This window comes from Panulirus ornatus, chromosome 31 (genome assembly GCF_036320965.1).
Source record: "Panulirus ornatus isolate Po-2019 chromosome 31, ASM3632096v1, whole genome shotgun sequence".
Classification (NCBI taxonomy): Eukaryota; Metazoa; Arthropoda; class Malacostraca; order Decapoda; family Palinuridae; genus Panulirus; species Panulirus ornatus.
The window spans coordinates 8,040,790-8,063,227 of record NC_092254.1 but is presented as its reverse complement, the minus strand read 5'-3'; the positions used below and the strand labels follow the sequence as shown (position 1 = coordinate 8,063,227).

The 22,438-nt window shown below is 45.1% G+C and overlaps 1 long non-coding RNA gene across 1 annotated transcript in view; it reads right to left on the bottom strand.

Moving 5' to 3' along the window:
• Positions 1-7,832: 7,832 nt before the first annotated feature.
• LOC139758872 (uncharacterized) overlaps positions 7,833-22,438 on the bottom strand; it is a 58,682-nt gene continuing 44,076 nt past the window's right edge. Inside the window, exon 3 of the long non-coding RNA XR_011714959.1 lies at positions 7,833-7,947. This is a non-coding gene — a long non-coding RNA (uncharacterized lncRNA). The remainder of the gene's footprint in view (positions 7,948-22,438) is intronic.

Here is a 22,438-nt window from a genome sequence, read left to right as displayed (position 1 = left end):
ATTAGCAGAATTCAGTTATCCAGTACAACAACGTATTCGAGGCAGACTGTATGGCCAAACAATCATTTACGAAATATGTCATAAACAGATTCAAACAGCAGTGTTATTCAAAGGGCAGTATTCACTGAAGGTCAAGTTTACTTATATTCGTTACTCATCTAACGTAAAGTTACACATACGTTATACGTTGATACCTAAAGCATAAAGACGCAACCTTTAGGCATGAAAGTACGACCCTTGGGCACGAAGGCGTGACGTATGGGTACGAAGGCCTGGCCTTTGATCCGACCCTTACGGTTCAAGTCTAAGGCCATGTTAACTTTGAAACTTCGTGCTCAAGGGTCGCACCGTCGTGCGTAAGGGTCGTACAGTCAATGCTCAAGGGTCGTACAGTCATGTTCAAGGGTCGTACAGTCATGTTCAACGGTCGTACAGTCATGTACAACGTTCGTACAGTCATGGTCAAGGGTCGTACCGTCCTGCTTAATGAGCTGTAAAAGGTCATACAATACGAGGACAAAGGGTGGCGTCTGCAGGCTAAAGGCTCCATCACACCCCTCCAGACCAGCTGTTCACGTATTCCCTCATATAAGTACCAAGTAATTTTTCAACTGGCTCGCCGAATTCTCATGTTAATGTAAATGGCATTTTCATTCCAGGGAAGAATTCCCTTGTACGTTCCGGGAATGCTTGTCGTCAAAAGGGCTTGTGAGATATTAAAGTCATAGAGAGGAAATGGTTCATATATATTCTACTTTAACAAGTAAGGACTGGTGAGCTATGTCTGTTATGGTGACTGGATGTCAGGTAGTATATTACGAGTAATGGTGTGGCATTTGACTCTAAACTGCATATCTGTAATCTACAAGGCCGATAACCTCTTATCGGCTACAGGGATGTACACAGAGGAACATGGCAGTACACGAGATAAACATAACAAGAGATCTGAGGGTACAAGAACAACGGAACACCGGAACGCATAGGAAGGACGGAGAACAGGACCCGCTAATGGTCTAGGAGATATGATGGTAGAAGAACAACGGAACACTGGAACGCATAGGAAGGACCGATAACAGGACCCGCTAATGGTCCAGGAGATATGATGGTAGAAGAACAACGGAACACCGGAACGCATAGGAAGGACGGAGAACAGGACCCGCTAATGGTCCAGGAGATATGATGGTAGAAGAACAACGGAACACTGGAACGCATAGGAAGGACGGAGAACAGGACCCGCTAATGGTCCAGGACAAGATTATCTGCCGACTTAAACTATAATGTGGTAAGAACAGGATAGTAAAGCAGAAGGATAGTCGAGAAGCACCGGCTCACACGTCCTTATTCGGGTGTTATGTCTATCAAAAGTGGCTCCCAGTACCACCATAATGTTCAAGTTCATCACTTTCACTACCCCCTGGGTCTCTTTGCCCAAAGATCATGATCATCGTGCGTCTGTACTTTCAAACAACATGACGGGACCACTGATGGTCACAAAAGTGTGTCCTGTAAATAGTGAGAATTAACATAAACTTCCTCCAGTCATCTTTCATGCGACACCACTGATGTCAGATGATCTTGAAGACCAGAGCAAGATTGAAAAGTGTTTATTGATTTGGGTCTGAAGGTCACGCCGACGTACCCGAGGGTCGTACAATCATGCCCAAGGGTTGTAACTTCGTATTCAAGGGTCGTAACTTCGTATTCGAGGATCGAACCCTCGTGCTCAAGAATTTGCAACGTCGTGCACATCGATTCGTGCTGTCGTGCCAAAAGCATGAACAAAAGACGGTCATCTTGTGTCCCAGTCCTATACCGAGTAAACCTGTTGCTGGCTGAGAGGTGAGTGAGGCAGGAAAGTTGTCCTCAACACTTGCTGCACACCTTAGACATGATGGCTGGACGAACTGAGCAAGAACGTCTCCCTTAACTGGAAGATGGATCGGCACTGCACCGGGACACTGGCAGAACCAAGCACCTTTAAACTGTTAACATCTCAGTGACGCAGACGACGCTAATCGGTAACAGTGGGAGGGAGAGGCAGTGGAAGCAGTGGTGAGGTTCAAGCAGTGGAGAACGCTTAAGGTACAGGGTGACTGTAGGGAATGAGAAAAGAGGTGGTGGGAGGATGAGGGGCAGCGGAGAGGGTGGAGACAGTAGGTGCAGGCGATAGGTCATGGGACGTGCAGGCAATTGGAGGAGGTTACACGGGGAGGATGGTGTCAGTGGGAGGTGACATGGAAGGTCGAGACGGTGGAGGGAATGGACGTTGTAGACACAGAGGTCTGAGGGTCACTACAGGCAGTTAAGAGATGATTGAGGGTGGAAAGGAAGGTAGTGAAAGACGCTAGTAAACTGAAGATATGAAAACTATGGCAGTATCAGCTAACAGTAGTGAGAAGCTGGGCAGCGAAAAGATTGGGACAATAAAAGGGAGAAGCGGAGGAACTTAGAGACAGCAAGAGAGAAAGACAGGCAGCAGAGCGATGCAGTAGGAAGCTGAGGCAGTAGGGAGAATGAAGGAGTGGAAATGTGAAGCAGTTGGTTGTGAAGGAAGTAGGCACGGGAGGCATGGTATCTGGTGGTCGCTGGAGGTAGTACGAAGTGGAGATAGTGAAAGGTGAAGGAGGAGACATGGTGGGAGATAGAGGGAAAGAGAGGCCCTGAGAGGGAGGGAGGGAGGCAACAACTCTAAGGTGAGGGGGAGGATAGGCGATGAAATGGGGAGAAAGCAAGAGAGAGACGATGGGATGGGATGAAGGGAACGATGGAAGAAGGGTAATGGATGGAGGAATGGGGAGGGAAAAGACAACGAGGATAGGAGAGAAATAGAGGAGTGATGTAGGGGCTATGGCAAGGACAAGCGTAGGAGGAGAGAGAACAAGTAGTGATAAGGTAAGAAAGTGGAAAGGAGAAGAGAAGAGTAGCAAGAGAGGAGGATAAGAGGATGGAGGATGGGTGGTCACTGATGAAGGAAGAGGAGAAAATGGGGAGAGATGATACCGGGAGAGGACAAGGGAGAGATGAAGGCAGTACGACCTAAGGCACTAGTGGGAGGGGGAAGAGATATGGAGATGGAAGGGAAAGAGTGGGAGAGGAAACAGAGGGGAGCGTAAGGGAAATGGCAAGGAGGTGATAAGTAGCGAGAGGAAGGAGGGAAGAGGTCGTGAGAGGGAGGGAAAAGCGGGCAAGGGTGTGAGAAGGAGAGGGGAAGGTATGCGAGAAGAGGGAGAGAGGGAGGGAGGGAGGGAGGGCGTGGCAGGGCAGGGGTCTGGTACTGGCACCACCCAGACACACGCCAGCACAGCGCTGGCAGGGGAACCCTCTCCCGATGGCCCGTAAAAACAGTCAAAGGGTTGCGGGGAGGATATGAAACCCAGGCGGGGAGGAGAAATAGGTGGGGAGAGTGGGAGATAGGAAGAACAGACGAGATACAGGGAGAAATAGGCAGAGGAAGGGAGAGTGTTCACAGCCATAGTCACCAAACTTGCTATCCCCTTTTACCCATCTACCATACAAGCTTTCCTCCCGCCACATTACCACTATCATCTACCATTGTCACCTACAACCCATCCCAGCACTATTTAGCCTTTCCTGAATTCTCACTCCATTCTTATCTAACGTCCCCTCCTGTTCTATTATAGTCCCAAAAAAGGTCACCTATTCCATTCCATTGCTACCTAACTTCCTTACTCCATTCCATTACCACCTAATGTCCTTTCATGACATATTCCATTACCAAGCGACTTTTGCTTTCCCGTCCATTATCATCCATGTCTCTCCTCCTTTTTTCCATTTTGCCTTCACACCTTCCACTTCTTCTTTCCCATCTCAATCTACACCATCCACCCTCTCACAACCCGACCCTCCATCATATTATAAATCCCATCACCTTCTAATCTTCCCTCCTGTCCCGTTCCATCACTACTCAAACTTCCAGATCCTCCTAACCCATCGATGCATATAGCTTTTTATCGTGTCAGGCCCCAACAGGAAGTCCCCTCCATTACAACCAACGTCGTTTATCAAGTCCCATTCCATCAACACTCTAACCATCCTTGCTGTTCCGTTCCATTATCATCCGTCCATCACGTCTCTTTCCACATTCTACCAACAAGCTCAGCTCCTGTTTCTCCTATCAACAGGAGCCGTAACCATACCAAATACCCATCTTTCTATCCACGAAACATTCCTCTATCCATCTCTCTCATGACTTTCTCTACTCCTAGCCTTCTTGTGGTGTCCAGTATGGCGAGAGAAGCATTAGAAACTTCTGAGGTTCTCCGTTCTTACGTCCTTAGCACTGCCTAGTTGGTGTATCATAATCCTATAAGCAATTTGATACATAGGAACGATTCGATTCCTTTCTTATTGCGTTTCCTTAGTTGCCCTATGGTCTTCCATTCCCCATCTTTAACATCAATAGGCCTAGTTCATATTCCATTCGTGAAAATTATCTCAAGATACTGTTGATGATTGGAAGGTAATAAACGTAACTCATTCGTAAGATATAGCACGAGTGTATGAAGTTGTAATGTTGTTTTCTGTTGTTATAACCAGTTGGCTGGAGTGGTCGTCTGTTATTCTATCACCAACAGGGTAGAGTCTTAAGTCTACCAAACCTCCCGTTAAATCTTACTCAACTTCTTCCTTTTACGGAAGCCTGACACGTACCTGTTCATTTTACCTAATTGGAATACTTAAATGAGGAACGTGATTTGAAAAGTTGGATTAGTTTGGCGAGGGACTTTAATGAGGTTCTTATTTCAAATCTGATCCCTCTTTTTTTTTTTTATATACCCTCAGGAAATCCCGAGGGATTTATTGATGGCCATCAGTGGAGGATATGTAAAGAAACAAGAAGATATATCACTCGTAATTGTTTTGTATCCCTAGCTTGACAGGATACAAACACGTATATCATGAGATAATTCACCCAGGACGATGTAGGAAAGCATAACTCTAGAGATATGATACAAGAGAGAGAGAGATAAAAGAAATATCACATCCATTGTACGATGATGGTAACGTCATGTGCCAAAAATCCTTCTGAACCACTAATAAATATTCACTACTTACATTAACTTAAAAATATTCGTATGTTTTTTATTCTGTGAGCTCCATTGCTGAAAATCCCTATGGCACTGGCTAAATATACCTATGATCGCTAACAAAATGACGTTTGAAATTCCAATCATGATCCTTCTCTCCTCATCATGGAGACCAACCCATCATGAGCCCAAGCCACCGAACCACAGAGACCAAGAAGAACAGCTGATCGGAATACGGAACGGATCGAGGACAGCACTAATAAAAGACGACGGAACAGTGGGAGGGATGAAGACTGGGAGACACTTAATGGCACCCTGGAACACTTGGTCAAGGCTATCTAAAGTTATTCAGAAGGCTCCAAAGTTAGTGACTGATAGTATTCGTCCTGATTACGTACGATCTTCGTTATGATGTATGTATACTTGCTTGAGATTAATCCCACGATAAATTAGTTAGTCATTTATCTTTCATTTTTCCTATGATAGTCTGTCGGATATCTTTGGTATTACAACATAAAGGCATTCCACTGCATCATATCTAGCTCATTCAAATGTTTGCGAATATAATTTTCACCCCTCATCCCCTCTTACATAAGGATTTAAATTACGCTTGTTTCCTCTTATATATCATCAACCCCTCCTCGTCCTCTTCCTAGTTGCTGACATTGCCTGTGTTTATTGTAGAAATCAGACACACTGTACCTCATTTGTTTCCTGTTCTCAGTTCGCTCCGTGAACCAAAGTTCTTCCAACATGATTGCTTATAAGACCAAAGGTTCAGTCGAGAGGGATGATCAGAAAGACTAAATGAAATTCCCAGAAAATCCTCTTATTCCATACCAATTAGTACGAATCACTTTCCCTTGCTCTGTCCACTGTAAATGTAACGAGTACTCTATAAACATAACCTTACTGTCAGAAAAACAAAATAGCGTCATGGATGTCAAATCCTTAAGAGAGATACGTAGATACAAACAAAAACAAGTTCCTTTTTTTGAGTGAGGCTAAAATCAACGGTGCATATGCCCTAAAAGAATGGAGCATTTATCTTTTGAAAACTAAGAAGAAAAAAAAAACGCATCATAATTACATCCTCCTCGACCCCACTCGCCCACCAGAGGTAAGACACAGACCCCCCCCCTCCCCCACTCACCCCTCATAATATTAACAACACGCCATTTATCACGTTATGACGGTGGGGCAGATGATCAACATTAGCGGAGTGATATACGGCAACACCACACACCCAACCCTCCACCGCAGCCTAGTCGTCCATCTCCAACAGACTGAGCCAGCCACACAAACACACAAACACACACACACACACACACTCATATAATTGCCATCACAACACCCTTTAAACTTCCATAAAAGAAAGCTCATAAATCAGGACCCTGTTAAGTTCTGAGACACGAAAACACGGATGCTCCAGCCTCCTAAATTTTATCTGGATTTTGAGATGTGAATAAGAGACAAGATTTATCGTGTATTCAAATTAGCTCTTACTCTTTACTCGATGTCAAATGACTTCGCTCACGTCTTTTCGGTGATCGTGTGAGGAGAACCTTTGGCCCGCACGGCCAGAAGAGTGCGGGAATTCAGGGAAGCAGACGATGTCGGCTGACAGTGGCGCTAGGTGCTTAGGAAAGGCTGAGGGAGCTTGATTTGCACGCGACGCCCTCCGTCACCCGACGATGTCTGTGAGAATCAGAAGGTCCAGGACTTTGCCCCCAAACCTCGCTGGTTTTCCGAGAATAATTCAAAGGCAATTCCTGGTCCTCCGTGGTACATCATTACCTAATTAGGGCCAGACGGTTTCCAACTAGAAGGCAGAAGTTAGAGACTTTTTATTCCCGCGTCTTACATCAACCTTTCTAAGTACCCTTGGAGCCGTCAGTGGTATATTCTTTTCCCTAAATGAAGACAAAGACTTTGGTCAAGCCGCCATTAGCTGGAAAATGTAAACAATGCTGGTGCTGCCATCTATAGACAGAAAAAGTAACTTAGCTCACTCACGAGTATAATTTCGGACTCGTATATCACGGCTGCTGACAACATTGTGATGTATAAGCCCATTACAACCCATTCCTGTAGGTAACATCATTGTGTATGCTGATTATACACCAAGACTTGCGTCATCACACAATGGATATATGTTTACGTATGAATTCATGAATCAGAAATATGAGCAGGGCGACTATGCATCACCGTCATTACATATCAAGAACAACGCTGAAAACATCGTCTATTTATCACTCCTCCTACAGCCACACCGAGGTCAGAACCATCCTAAGTCAATCTGATTGTACACCACCGAGGCTGCGCACAAGACAACCATTCGTCACTTAGTGTATAACACTATATGAACAAAACTACCATAAGTTTGGTCAACGTACACTAGCAGGACTAAACCAACTTCCCATAAGATAACTCTGCTTACAGTTACCCAAAGTCAAGAGAAGCGCCAAGTTCCACCAGCTCCTCACCGTCACGGTTGTTGCAAGTGGCGAGTTCAATGGCAAAACAAAAAGCAAAATATATTCTAATATTATATTGATATTCACAATTAAGAAAGATCGTCTTACCTGATGAGAAGGATGGACGTATTTACAAAAATTGTGTGTGTGTGTGAGTGTGTATATATATATATATATATATATATATATATATATATATATATATATATATATATATATATATATATATATATATATACGATGTGTTAAATTTTGAAAAAGAAAAAAGGAAACTTGGTATAGCAAATTTCTGTACTCACCAGAGAACGTCAGAAGTACACTTTTAGCGTCAGACATATCATCGCTGGCTGACGTAAGACGTCACGCACCGTGCCAGTAGCTGAGCATCTAAGACGTCATACACCGTGCCAGCAGATGACCGTCTGAAACAAAAGGTCGAGGGGATTATTCATACAACACTGTAGAAGACTCTTAAGGTGTTCACTGTCGTGTGCCCACAGCAGTGGACAAAGATGCTACATATGATGTAACAGTGATAGGGATGTGTCCAACAGGATATGAGTGATTGAGAAGAGTGAAATAATGTTCCTGCAGTATGAATTAACCACCTCTGACGTCACATATACCAAGGCGTAATATCACACGGTAAAAGACGAGTCTCATGTGAACTTGACCGAGGGAGAAGAGCTTCTGTTGGCCAAAATGTGTCTAGTTATATAACAGTAACTCAAGATGAGAGATATCTCAAGGTAGAAGCTAGGGCAGGCGCACCATCCAAATCTTAATAACTACCTAAAGAGAAAAATAATCGGTGACTAACCATTCAAATCGAACACCACGTTCTCAGTGGCCCACACTACGTTTTCAACAATGAAACAAAAAACAAAGTATAGTAGAAAACGCGTGACCTCTCGAGTATGACAAGACATACAAGACACTACAGGTTTAGGTCAAAAGTCAAGCCATTATACGCGAGAGTTGCGCCCGTCGTGTTCAAGGGTCGCACCTTCTTCCTCAGAAGGTTAAAGGTGACCCAAGCCTTTAACCACAGCCAACCGGTAGTCCATCATTATCAGAGATAACAAGGATGAACTGGATGGAGGCGACAGACAACACTAACATTATAAAACTCCCCACACATTGTTCATCCCTTTTTGTAGTTTCCAGCCACAACGAGACATCGTCAGGAACAGACATATCAAGACATTTCTTGCATTCGACCATTACGTAAAGGTACAAATCTGGAACTGCCTAATTCCATGCATTACAAAGTTATGGTGTAACAAGGGAGAATATCACATGACACATGAACAGACAGACACTAACGATTCACACCCTTCGTGTGTCACAATGCATACTATATACATTTCCACTATACGCTCGAGTGCTTTAGAATTATGCATATATCATACCCATGTAATTATAACGTAATTATCTTCCCCAAATTACTTAATTTCTTCTTTATTCATCGTTTTATTCTTGTAACACTCATATTATAATTGATGTAGTGAAATTTGAGAACCCAAGACTAAAGTATTATCCATTCTCTTCAGTGTGACTCACCAGTGGAGAGGTGGGCAGGTGGCGTACGGTGGGAGGGAGAGAGGGCGGGCCTGGACCACACAAAGAAGCGGTCCAGTCAGCGGTGCGGCAAATTATCTTAATTAAACTTGAGTATTACTTTCATCCAAGGGTCTCCCCCGCCACAACTCACGGGGCAGCAATGCAACCACCACTGCCACCAGCATGACACACACACACACACACACACACACATACAGGCAAACAAGCAGATAACCTTTCTGCACGTGTGTGTGTGTGTGTGTGTGTGTGTGTGTGTGTCCTTTCACTTGGCCTTGAACGGTAGCCATTCTTAACCCGGTCGGTCTCCACTCATGTTTAAGACGGCGTTCCAGAGCCGAAGCAATTTCCCTTCATGGTTCAAAGGGCCTTCTTCGCTCATGGCTTAGACTGAACTCGCCCATGAATTAGGCAGTTCCTACTCATGAACCTGGCTGCCTCAGTCCATGGCACGGGGCGACCTCCATTCATGCCCTGAGAAGCGTCCGCTCATGGAACATGCGACCCATACTCATGGTATAAGCCGGCCGGACACATGACCTCGAACAAACTTCCAACCCATCGTCCATAATGGCTTTTGTGAGGTCAAAGGTTATCATTACCCGTGACGTAAACTGCCTCCACTTCTACCCCTCGTTGGCCCCAGCCGTAACGCAGGGAGTCCTAAACCAATCACCCCAGGAGACCCTCGCTCACAGACTACTCATAATCTCATCCTCATCCACCATCCAGACGATGATTCTCACAGTTCAAAATGTTCCACTCATGATAGCCTCATCTCAGAGTAATGAGTGGCCCCTTCTCATGGCCTCTCTCCAATCGTTACCATGATTATCTTTCTGTCGCAGATCAAGCGGGGCCCCTTCATTCATGGTAGCTCCACCTCATGGTATACGTGGCCTTCATTCATGGTACCTCCACCTCACGGTATACGTGGCCTTCATTCATGGTAGCTCCACCTCATGGTATACGTGGCCTTCCTTCATGGTAGCTCCACCTCATGGTATACGTGGCCTTCATTCATGGTAGCTCCACCTCATGGTATACGTGGCCTTCATTCATGGTACCTCCACCTCACGGTATACGTGGCCTTCATTCATGGTACCTCCACCTCATGGTATACGTGGCCTTCATTCATGGTACCTCCACCTCACGGTATACGTGGCCTTCATTCATGGTACCTCCACCTCATGGTATACGTGGCCTTCATTCATGGTACCTCCACCTCACGGTATACGTGGCCTTCATTCATGGTACCTCCACCTCATGGTATACGTGGCCTTCATTCATGGTACCTCCACCTCACGGTATACGTGGCCTTCATTCATGGTAGCTCCACCTCATGGTATACGTGGCCTTCATTCATGGTACCTCCACCTCACGGTATACGTGGCCTTCATTCATGGTAGCTCCACCTCATGGTATACGTGGCCTTCATTCATGGTACCTCCACCTCATGGTATACGTGGCCTTCAATTCACAGTCCACACGGTTGCCATCAGAGGTGGGTGGACACCATTCACAGCGAGGGAGGATTCTAATCAGGATCCAATAACTTTGTCTGACGATCCTGACATTCTCCGATAAGGATCGTCTCGTCCAGTCCTCCAGTATCCTACCGTCGTGCTCATGGATCCTACCATCGTGCCATCGTGCCCTAGGGTCCTACCGTCGTGTTCAAGGATCCTACCGTCGTGTTCAAGGGGTCGTACAGTCATGCTGAAGGACCATATCGTCGTGCTCAAGAGACGTACCAACGTGCTTAAGGGTCGTACCGACGTGCTCAAGGGCCGTACCGACGTGCTCTCAAGGGTCGTACCGACGTGCTCAAGGGCCGTACCGACGTGCTCTCAAGGGTCGTACCGACGTGCTCAAGGGGACCAAATGAATTCATCGCAAGTCCTCTATGCTACACTCACGGCCTAAGCATGTTTCCTCTTACGCTCCAGTTGGCCTAGACGCGCTAGCCTCATTTCCCTCCTATAATTACATCAAGAATATATATTCTACGCTAATTTCCCATCAGTGGGGGAAAAAAAACCACGTTGAACATTGTCCGTTGTCTGAGGCGCCATTTTACACATGGTGCATCTTCCGGAGACGAGGAGGGGGGAAGAAAGAGGTATCTTACCCAAACACACACAAAAGTGTGGCGAGACTAAGCCAAATTGAACCGTATACAATACATTCTACTTCCGTAGGACCATAACACGGAGTCAGGACGAGAGTGCAATGCTGTGAGGTTAGGCCTCTCTCTCTCTCTCTCTCTCTCTCTCTCTCTCTCTCTCTCTCTCTCTCTCTCTCTCTCTCTCTCTCTCTCTCTCTCTCCTACGGGCTTAGTTTTATAGTTGACAAGATGGTGATTGTTAACTGCTTGTGCCGCCGGCTTTATCACCCGTAAGATGTAGGTCTGAGACGCCACCATCCCATCCCCCACACCCACACACCCCACACACTGTCCTCGTCCTCTCACACACCCTTCCCATAATTTCTCTCTTTTTTTTTTACTCGCTAAACAAACAACACATCGTAACCGATGTTTTCCCACATATAGTAAGACGATTTTTACGAGGATTCATTACAGTTCAAAGAAAAGCTTACAGTTTGTGTGTGTGTGTGTGTGTGTGTGTGTGTGTGTGTGTGTTATCATATACAATGGCATCATATGTATATAACAGAAGAACCTTGAGTGAACCATGACACAGCAGCCACTAAGGGTAGGACTACTGCCTGCCCTGTATCAGTTATCATCTCCCTTTAAGAACATAACAGATCTTAATTGTTGTTCTAAATGCAAAGGAGAAAACAAATTCATATAAGAGATTATCCTTACGTGAGTTAATGCAGTCAAAAAAAACAGAATGCCCATGAGAAATGAACCTTACCTAAAAGCTGATACAGTAACTCAGGGTAACTCTTGTACGAGTAGGAGCGGTACATGAAATCGACAGACGACACGATGTTACACGAAGGCATGATACTAGGAAGAATACAGGCTGGAAAGCCTTCGTTCAATGAGAGAGGGTCATTCATTACGTCGTATATTGCTCGTGTGTGGTGTCGAGTACCACACACACCCACACACACACACACACACACACACACACAATCTATTGATATAAATAAAATGATCCGAGAACGAATCCAGCCTGAAGTGTGTGAGGGCGAGTGGCGAGGCTCCGGCAGTGAGGGAGGAGAAACGTGGCGCCCACTGCACCCTCCCCGCCCTGGTTCCTCATCATCCAGCCCACCCTGGAGGGCCGTTACCACCGGTCGTAAAGTGACGTCACTGGAGTCACTCCCGGCTAGGCTTCCATAACAACTAGCCAGCCCCCCGCGCCCCCCCTTTAGCCCCGCCACTTCCCCAGCCACCCCCTCGCTGAATGCTCCCAAACGAACACAAAAATCCAGCCCCCTTTCACATAAAATTGTTTACGGCTTTCCAGCGCATGATTCATGCGCTGGAAATATTGCTTTATGGAAATCTAATGGTAATAACTCACACGGAAAATACTATTTCTAGTTAACGAAATCTTGCCGTTAACGTAGCACCGGGATTCGACGATGGTAGCGTCCAACACACACACACACACAGCATTGCTTAAAACTGGTAAGTCATTACCCCAGACGTGAGCGTCACAGGGAGGAGGGCTTCGGGAAATCAACAAAACGTCACATCCCTCCATGCTCGCCCGGGACCAAGATGGTGCCGCCTGCTCTCGCCTCATTGGATAAGACTCTCGAATGGATTTTCAGCGGATGTCACCACGCCAGGAATCCTTCAGGGAGAGAGAGAGAGAGAGAGAGAGAGAGAGAGAGAGAGAGAGAGAGAGAGAGAGAGAGAGAGAGAGAGATCCTCATCCTCCTTAGCCAAGGGGAAGGTTTCGCCCTGCAACACACTGGGGGATGTGGGGGGACGACTACATGTACGTGCGTGTGTGTGTGTGTGACCAGGGTTGTTACCTGTGTGAAGGTTGTGATCATTCAGCTCAAACTTCTGACGTGACTCTCTCTCTCTCTCTCTCTCTCTCTCTCTCTCTCTCTCTCTCTCTCTCTCTCTCTCTCTCTCATGCTCAATAGTCACTCACTATCCTTTTTTTGAACACAAGCTCTCCGTGTGTGTGTGTGTCTGCCGACAGTCAACTGGGCTGTTTCAGCGAGCTAACTCGATAATATTCCATGATGCATGTGTGTTACAGTATTCAACACTTACCTTTTTTTTTTTGTTTGTTTGTTTGTTTGGGGGGTACAGTGGAAGGGGGGGCGGAGGGGGGAGGGGGAGAGGGAGAGAATACTCTGGGAAATTATTCACTAGCGTCTTTTTTTGTGTGTGTGTGAAAATGGTTACGAAATATGTTTGGGAATTACATTCCACGGTATATCCTAGCGACGTATGTATAAAGCTGGAAATGATGTAGTGTTGGAGTGAGTGTTCAGGTGGAGTATCTGGTGACCCTCCTTCTGGAGTCTTAAGTCTCCATAACATTGTGGTGCCTGGCGCTCCTAGATCGCCTATCATCGCCCACATCATATAAGCATCCACAAGTTGATATGAAGCACAGAGTCTTAATTAGCTTTTTTTTCGCATATGTAATTATCTATCTATACTGTTGTGGGTGGAGGGTTACACACTCGTGGGCGCCCTTCATCTCCGGAACGGTTTGTATTGACATACAACTTCTTAAAAGTTATATATGCTGTCTGTATTAACCATGTCCTCTTATACTATATGGACGTATAGGTAATTATTAATCATATGTCTATACAGTACGGAGAGGAGGAGGAGGGAGGAGGGGCTCTACGTACACACGTGGAGGGCCCAGTCTTTCCTGTAATCACTACTTCTGTGTTAGAGGGAAAGAGTTTTGCACTCGCGTTGCCCCGTCTCTTAACCTTGCATATTGGCACCGTTTCTTTACTCTCATGTGTATGCACACACACACACACACACACACACACACACACACACACACACAGCACCTATAACAGAGGAGGGGTAGAAGGGTCGACGCCCCCTCTGATCCGTGGGTATCAGGGAGGCTGGCTGGGCGTGAGTTTGACGATGATCGTGGTGGTGGTGGTGATGGTGATGGCTATGTCTTTGTCTAGCCCCTTTGTCTCCAGTCTGTATTTTAATTACACCACACAATGATGTCATAATGAGGCCAGAAGTTTTTCTTCCCGAGTCCACCACCACAGTGGGCGGGAGAAAATGCCACCTTAGGGAAATAAAATAGGAAAAAAGAAATATATATATATGAAGATTCACACACGCGGAGGAATTTGACCCGTCAGTTTGCAATATATTATGTGGCCTCGGAGACTCATACTGGAAAGGTGCATCATTTATTCCGGGTTAGTGTTGCCCAGTTATATTCTAAGACTCGTTCAAACCATCTTTGCGACTGTGCGAGGAACTAAGAATATCATAAGACAATGAAATCTGGGTAAAAACTAAGATTACTCAGTTTAAAAAAAATGAATTTTGTAAAAGGAATATTTGTATGTTTTATATGGACTCCAGTACACAGGTGTACTATACCGCGGGTAATTCCAGTACACAGATGTACTGCACCGTAGGAGATTCCAGTACACAGATGTACTCATGCCACCAGGAAGGAAAGAACTTATGCATTTATTTCTGGTCGAGCCATTTCTGCAACAATTTAGGTTCCCTGCACCACCGTCACCCAGAGCAGAAGTCGACCTGGCTCTGTGTGTGCGAGAGGTTACCATTTGTGTGTTACAGGGAGAGGGAGTTTTATACTCGTGTCGTCCAGCCTCTTAATCTTTTATGTACGCACCACACACACACACACACACACACACACACACAAGCCGTAGCCTATACCCATTTATAGACCAGCCCGAAGGGAGGAAGAACACCTTTTAATAAAGGGATACCATTGCTCTCCATATACCTACGTGATCGGATTAATCCAGTTCAAAATGGCAACATGGATTGACTTTAAACTCGGTAGAAGTATTGGGTACGATTGAACAACATAGTTCAAACACACTTCCCGGGTATTACTTTCTACATAGAAAAAAAAAATAATGTAATTGGGGGGAAAGTTAGTAGATAGACAGCGAGGCACAGGGGATGATTAGGAGATAACCAGCGAGAAACAGGAGATAAGTAGAAGATAACCAGTAAGCAATAGGCGATAATTAGGGGATCATAAACAGAGAAAAAGGAATGAATTAGAAGATTAACCAGTGAGAAACGAGAGAGAGAGAGCCGGGAGATAACTAGCGAGAAACACGAGATCATTAGGATATAACCAGAGAAGGAGGAGGAGACAATAAGGATGAGTTAACGTGGCACAGTGTGAGGGCTTCAGCCAGGGAGCAATCTATCGAGGCAAGGGTATGAGCGGGTCCCACTGGTATATACAGCTGTGGGCACTCCATGTGTGGCATATCTTAGATGGAGTCCATCCTCTCAGGTAGATGGAACTCCATCTTCTTAGCTAGGTAAACACCCGACATACCTCACATTACTCTGTGATCGCCCGTCTCTCGTTATCTCATATCTCCACATTCCTGCCATGGGATCGAAATATTCTCACCTGTGGCTTCACGTATGTTCAGGTGAGGCTCTGCCATCACCAACCCGGCCAACAGGTGTCGTGAGGGAGGTCACCTAGGGAGATCAGACACTCAGATGTTCCACTGGAGGTACAACCTCCCCATAACCCTTCATAACCCTTCATAACCCTTCATAACCCAGTATAGTTGTAACTTGACCAGTCGTCGTTTGCTTTGTGTTTCTGGAGGGTTGTAGGATGGTGGATGTGTGATTATATCATCGGCGTCCTATCATGCATTTCAGATTTCTGTAATACATATAGGCTTGTCACCACACTGGTATATATATATATATATATATATATATATATATATATATATATATATATATTATATATATATATATATATATATATATATGGGAAATTTATTAGAAGAAAATGCAGAATAGTGAGTAGAGTTCATGTATATATGTTCTGTAGGGCAACTATAAAAGAAGTTATATGTCTAGAACTATTCAATGTTCATAGGAACCTATATTGAAGTATAGACGAATTATAGTGTTCATGGTCTTCGATCCAGAGGTTGGCTGACGAAGCCCGAGTCAGACGGAGTGTTCGGACGTGGCCCAGAACCCGCCAGTCCGGCACCGGTTGAAGAGGAGGTCATCACCGGGTGGCACTGTGCCGCCCCTAAACTGCCACCCCACCACCCCACCACCCCCTACACTGTGCCGACCTGAACTGCCGTCCCTCTACCCTCGTTCCACCACCCTGCCACCCCTTTACTGTGCACGCCCTGACATGGCCACCCATCTATCCTTACACTGTGCCACCCCTAAACTGCCGCCCCTCTACCATCCCTACACTGTGCACCCTTTAAACTGCCGCCCCTTTACCATCCCTACACTGCGCCCCTTGGTGCCCCTCCATGCCCCACAGCCCCGTCATTGTACTGTCAGCGTACACTGTATATCGCCGCTACACTATATCATACTAACATTATGCACCCACTACCCCATGACCTGCTAACACTATACCTCCCCTACACCTCCACTCCTGCACTATGTAAACACCACATCGTGACCTGTCAACACCCACAACACTATCACCTCTATACTACGTTACGACTACGCTGACCCAAGATATATAGACCCCTTACATAAGCGCCACCCTCTCCAGCACTATACCTCTCCCACACCCTGACCTACTCGCAATATGTCGCCCCCCTTCCGCATTTCCCTCTGTGTTATCTATAGTGTATCAACATTATACAGCCCCTTCAGCATATATATTTATATATTCACCGTGTATGCATACATGTACATGTATATATATGTATATGTCAATATATGCGGGTGTGAATATCTTGTATCCAATAGCCTGCGTGTCTGGCATGTGAGGGATGACAGCGATTGTGATCAATAGTCACAAAGTTAGTGCTGGCCTACCTGCCTACCAGTCAGCCAGTCAGTCACTCACTCAGTCAGCCAGTCAGCCAGCTAGCTGGCCAGTTGGCCGGCCAGCCAGCCAGCCAGTCAGTCAGTTAGCCAGTTGGCCGGCCGGTCAGCAGCCAGTCAGCCGGGGCTGGCCATGGAGTAATTAAAGCCGACCCTCTACCCTTCCCGCCCTCCTGTCTTATTTCCGGGCCCAGCCCACCCGTCTTTGCTGTCACATCAGGATTTGTCATCCTCACTCCTCACGATTTCCCGTGGCGCGAAAACACAAAAAAAAAATCGGCCCAAGAAGGAGGTATGATTCTAAGTTGTAGAATAATGCAAATTACGGAAAGCCGATTAGATATTCTTGTACAGAAATCATGAAGATTATAAGTCGAATGGGTATAGAGATATGCATATTGATAATGAATAGACACGTACGCAGATGTATACATACCCAAACGCCCATGCACAAAGACACATGCACACCCAAACACACATACACAGAGAGTGTGTGTACGTGTTCTTAGAATTCTCTTCAGCACCTGAAGAAGGTGCTGAAAATTATCTCTATCACCCTCATAGTTCATATGCCTAAAGCTATATATATATATATATATATATATATATATATATATATATATATATATATATATATATATATATATATATGATTCACATTACAGGTCATTACGATCGTCCATCTAGTGTGAGAGGGGTTCATGTTCCCTCTCTGTAGAGCTATATTATGGTGCTGAACTAGACACGTGACCGCCCCTCACATCGCTCATCGAATCGATGAACCGGAAGCCGAAGTCATTAAGAAACTGGAGGGCGTACTTCCCCCAAGGTCCCAGAGGCTCTGAAGTAAGCAGAACACAGGAAGACTTTGTTGTTTTACGAGGTTGTATTGCTTTCCCTCAAGTCAGTAGCACGTAGTCGAGTCTTCTTAAATCATCTATGAACGTGTGACAGCCAATGAAGAAGCACATACGTAGGCCTGACGCTAACTACCTGCCCCTCTTCTTGGCATACGAGGTTACACTGTCAGAGAGGCTGACCCTTGTGTCAGGCCTGAGGAGCTGGGGGTTCTGCTTCATCTGGGCAGTGGCAGGAACAAGGGAGTTCAAAGGTTCGAAGCATGGTAGCAACACCATCACCATCGTTTTGTCTTATTTCTAGAAGCTGTCGCTGGTGAAGGATGGTGTGGGTATGTAGAAGTAGCTAACGCGTTTCGAGGAGGAAGGCAACGTGGAGGTAAATGTTCTCGACTCTTTGTCTTTCATCTTTCTTGCATCACCCATCGATGGCCATAGCACCCAGAGGTACGAACAGCGGGTGAAATGCAGCCTTCTATGTTGATAGTCGAGGCTCCAACCCAACACGACTGCTGATAAAGTGTCCGAAATATCCCGGTTGATGGTGATGATGATGTTACATTTAGGACAGAGTCCTCACAGTTTAATGAGCTCCCTTGCAAGAATGATGTCTCCCTACTAGAAAAACTGCATACGATTGTTATGACAGGTCAGGCTGGAAAAGGGGTGCGAGGGCGATTCGACCTTGTCCAAACTAAAAGTAGTGTTGATGATGCACGGTAGAACAACTGGACGAGAGAGGAAAAAAGAGAGAGTTGGCAGCATTCTTAAAATCATCTTGACAAGAGTTTTGTCGTAGGCAGGGCTGCAGACGAAGCGACGCGGTACATGCCATGTTGCTGCACAGCTCGATGGCATACCACAGCAAAGCTCCTTCGACCTTGACAGAAGTTTCTGATCAGCTTGACGCTTCTGACAGCTGACCAAGCTGCCTCGCAATGATGAGTCCGACTGTCAGCAATGGGTGCGACACCACCATACCTACTTCTTAATTTGCATATGGAAAAAAGCAGAAGACAAAGGGCACTAGAATGTTATTTGCGTAATAAAAAGGTCAATAAGTTATGATCAATTCGATCGGAAGGATCTTCGTGATGGGATAGAGAGCTGGGTTAACCAATCCCTTAATATCCTGAAGTCTTACACTTTGTCAAGCCTCCAGCAGACCCGAATGAGATCAATAATATTGCCTTATACCACAATGGGGGTGAAGGCTTGTGAGTGTGGGTGGTTATTTAAGCTGTAGATACTCTCCTTATGTCTATGGCGCCCTACGGGCAGATGCATAATGTCGCTGTGTCCCTGAGGTAAACGCATCTTAATGTTCTCAACTCTTGAAAAGGAAGATTCAAATCACATGGAAATATATCGTACTGTTAATGAGCGTTTTCGTTTGTGACCAATAGATCACATGCCAGTTGGTGTGTGTGTGTGTGTGTGTGTGTGTGTGTGTGTGTGTGTGTGTATGTGTGTGTATCCCTTCATCCCCCTTTACCACAATGAGAAGGGTATGAAGTCCCTAACGAAGGCTAGCAATTAGGGACCCAAGGATGGTGGTAGGGCTTGGGTAGCCGCCCTCCTCAGGCTTATGAAGTAAATGTTGAGCACAACTCTCCCTCGAGCCTGAGAATTAATACAGGCACAGCACTACAGCTCTTCCTTGCCCTGTGGCTAGAACAACCTCCTCTTGAATTCTCTTATGGTAAAGTACACATTCTGATTACACTAGATTACTCTACACACATTATGATTACACCAAATTACTTTACACCAAAGGATGTTATAAATATTACAGTTTTTAATCTGCTGGGAGCTGCTGGAACCTCTGAAAATACTTTTTTTTTCTCTCTCTCTCTTTTCTGTACAAATACAATCAAGTTAAAACTAGCATTTGCCTAAACAGGTATTATCTCAATAGATTATTTTTACAATTTGTAAATATCATTCTATTAAACATTTCAAACGAGAGTTTAATTATACTCAGCTACTCAACTTGAACGATACTGGATTATACTAACTCATCCTTCTTAAACGATGATGAATTTGAATTGACTTAATCTGAAGTGAATTTAAATGAAATTATATTAGATGGGGTAAGTTTAGACAGACTGATCTTAAAGGCTATTGAACATTAGTCTATGATACAAGACGTAAGAACAGTGATCTTAAAGAACAAAAAAGTCTAAAAAAGCGATGAACAAAGATCTACACAACGAAGCCAACAAATAACAATTACTACAAGAAAAGCGATAAAAAGAACTTGTACAACAACAAATACCATTTTCCCAAACAAAAGCAACAAATACTATTTTATCAAACAAAAGCAACAAATACTATTTTCCCAAACAAAAGCAACAAATACTATTTTCCCAAACAAAAGCATCAAATACTATTTTCCCAAACAAAAGCAACAAATGCTATTTTCCCAAACAAAAGCAAGAAATACTATTTTCCCAAACAAAAGCATCGGCAACAAGAAATATACCGTTAGTAACATTGCCTTTGAGGACTTGGTTTTGAAAAAAAAAAAAAAGATGATCCATCCAAGAAATGCCTGTATCTTAGACGGTAAGAAAAGCTCCTACCACAATGGATGAAATAAAGACACACATAATGAATGTTTGAAGCAATACCAACGATGCGTGGCACATCAACATTAACAAGCACTGATACAAATGGGCCCCAAGACGTGAATTGAACGTGACGGACCTAGGAGGAGCAATCCCAAGAATGGATAGAGAGGGAAATGTATTGATAAATCTGCCTTTTCCAATCCTGTGAGTAAAACAGACATACGTCTACTCTAGGGAGGGATATGTGGCATGAAATATGATGCCTATCATAACAGGTAGTCATGCAAGTATGTCGATATATATATATATATATATATATATATATATATATATATATATATATATATATATATATATATATATATATATATATATATATGTGTGTGTGTGTGTGTGTGTGTGTGTGGGTATGTAGGAGGGTTAAAAAAAGAAACAGATCAATGAGGGGAGCGGGGGGGAATGTAATGCGTAGGGAGAGAGACATGGTTGGCGGGGAAAAACAAGTGAGAGAGAGAGAGAGAGAGAGAGAGAGAGAGAGAGAGAGAGAGAGACTAAACAGATTAATGCACGAGGGATTCGCCCGGGGTGGGGAGGGGTGTTGCTGGTCGACCGACCAACGAGCCACAGGAGGAACCCGCCTTGGGGGAGGAGGGGTAGATGGTCGACCGACCGATGGCTGGCCGGCCGCAGACCCTCCCAAGTGACACTGCCACACGCCATTGGAGGGGACAACGCCGCGGCAAAATCTGGAATTAACGGGAGAGTGGACGGACGGGCAAGAACCGAGAGGTGACCAGCAGGACATGTGAGGGATCTGGGACGACGAGGAAGACCTCGAACAACGGGGAAGGAGAACCGGAAGGTGATGGAGGGAGAAAATGAGAAGAAAAATGACGCAGAATCAACCTAAAGAATGTGTGTCTCTGAAGAGGGAGGGAAAAGGAAGGAGTGTGTGTAGGTAAGCAGTGAGGGGACGAGGCATGGATAGCGTTGCATGTAAGGAGACAAGCTGAAGGGTAAGAAAGCCGAGAAGGTCAGAGGAGAAGCATTACACAGTAAATAGCTTGCAGAAGTTCAGAAGGTCAGGAGAGTTCGAGCGAGTTAAGAGGTGGATCTTGGCGGCCAGCAATACGGTAATGGCTGTACAAAGCAAGGGGGAATGGGAGGGTACAGCAGGTGAGAAAAGAAACTATTGATTAAAGGAATATCAAACATCAAAATCTGAATAAGACGTTAGGAAGAAAATGTTTTTGAGAAATATAATTGAGATTCGAGAAAACATCAGGGCCACACGAGACATGTACTAAGATAGCACAAGCCTGGAGAGAGATGAGAGAGAGAGAGAGAGAGAGAGAGAGAGAGAGAGAGAGAGAGAGAGAGAGAGAGAGAGAGAGAGAGAGACAGGAACTGGACAAAGATATCAGTTTTTAAAAGCGTGGGGACGAGACAGACGTGGGAATTGGACATACACACACAAAAAAAAAAGCGCAAAGAAGCGAGGCGTGCATGGGGCTAGGGAGGTGAGAGCCAGCTCCAAGATAACACAATTACTGCGAGCCCAGAGCCTGGGAGCGGGAGGAAAACATCGGTGTGGTTGTGGACAATCAATTAATTGAATTTGAGGAAAGGGTAGATCGCTGTCGATGGCAAGAAACACGAGAATAAAAAAGATGGTTAGACTGCAGGAATACTACGATGAAGGCGAAACACGATGGGAAAAAGAAGGAAGATAAATGTAAAGATAGGCGATCGAATACATCATGTCTCCCTCTCTCCACACTACCTCAAACCAAGAAGTGTGCAACAGAGACGACAACACAGCAAACTTATATTCACCACACCTTACATAACCTTACACTCACTTTACCCTTAAACTAACGTTCATCTTCATGTCCTAGACACGACTCTCCTT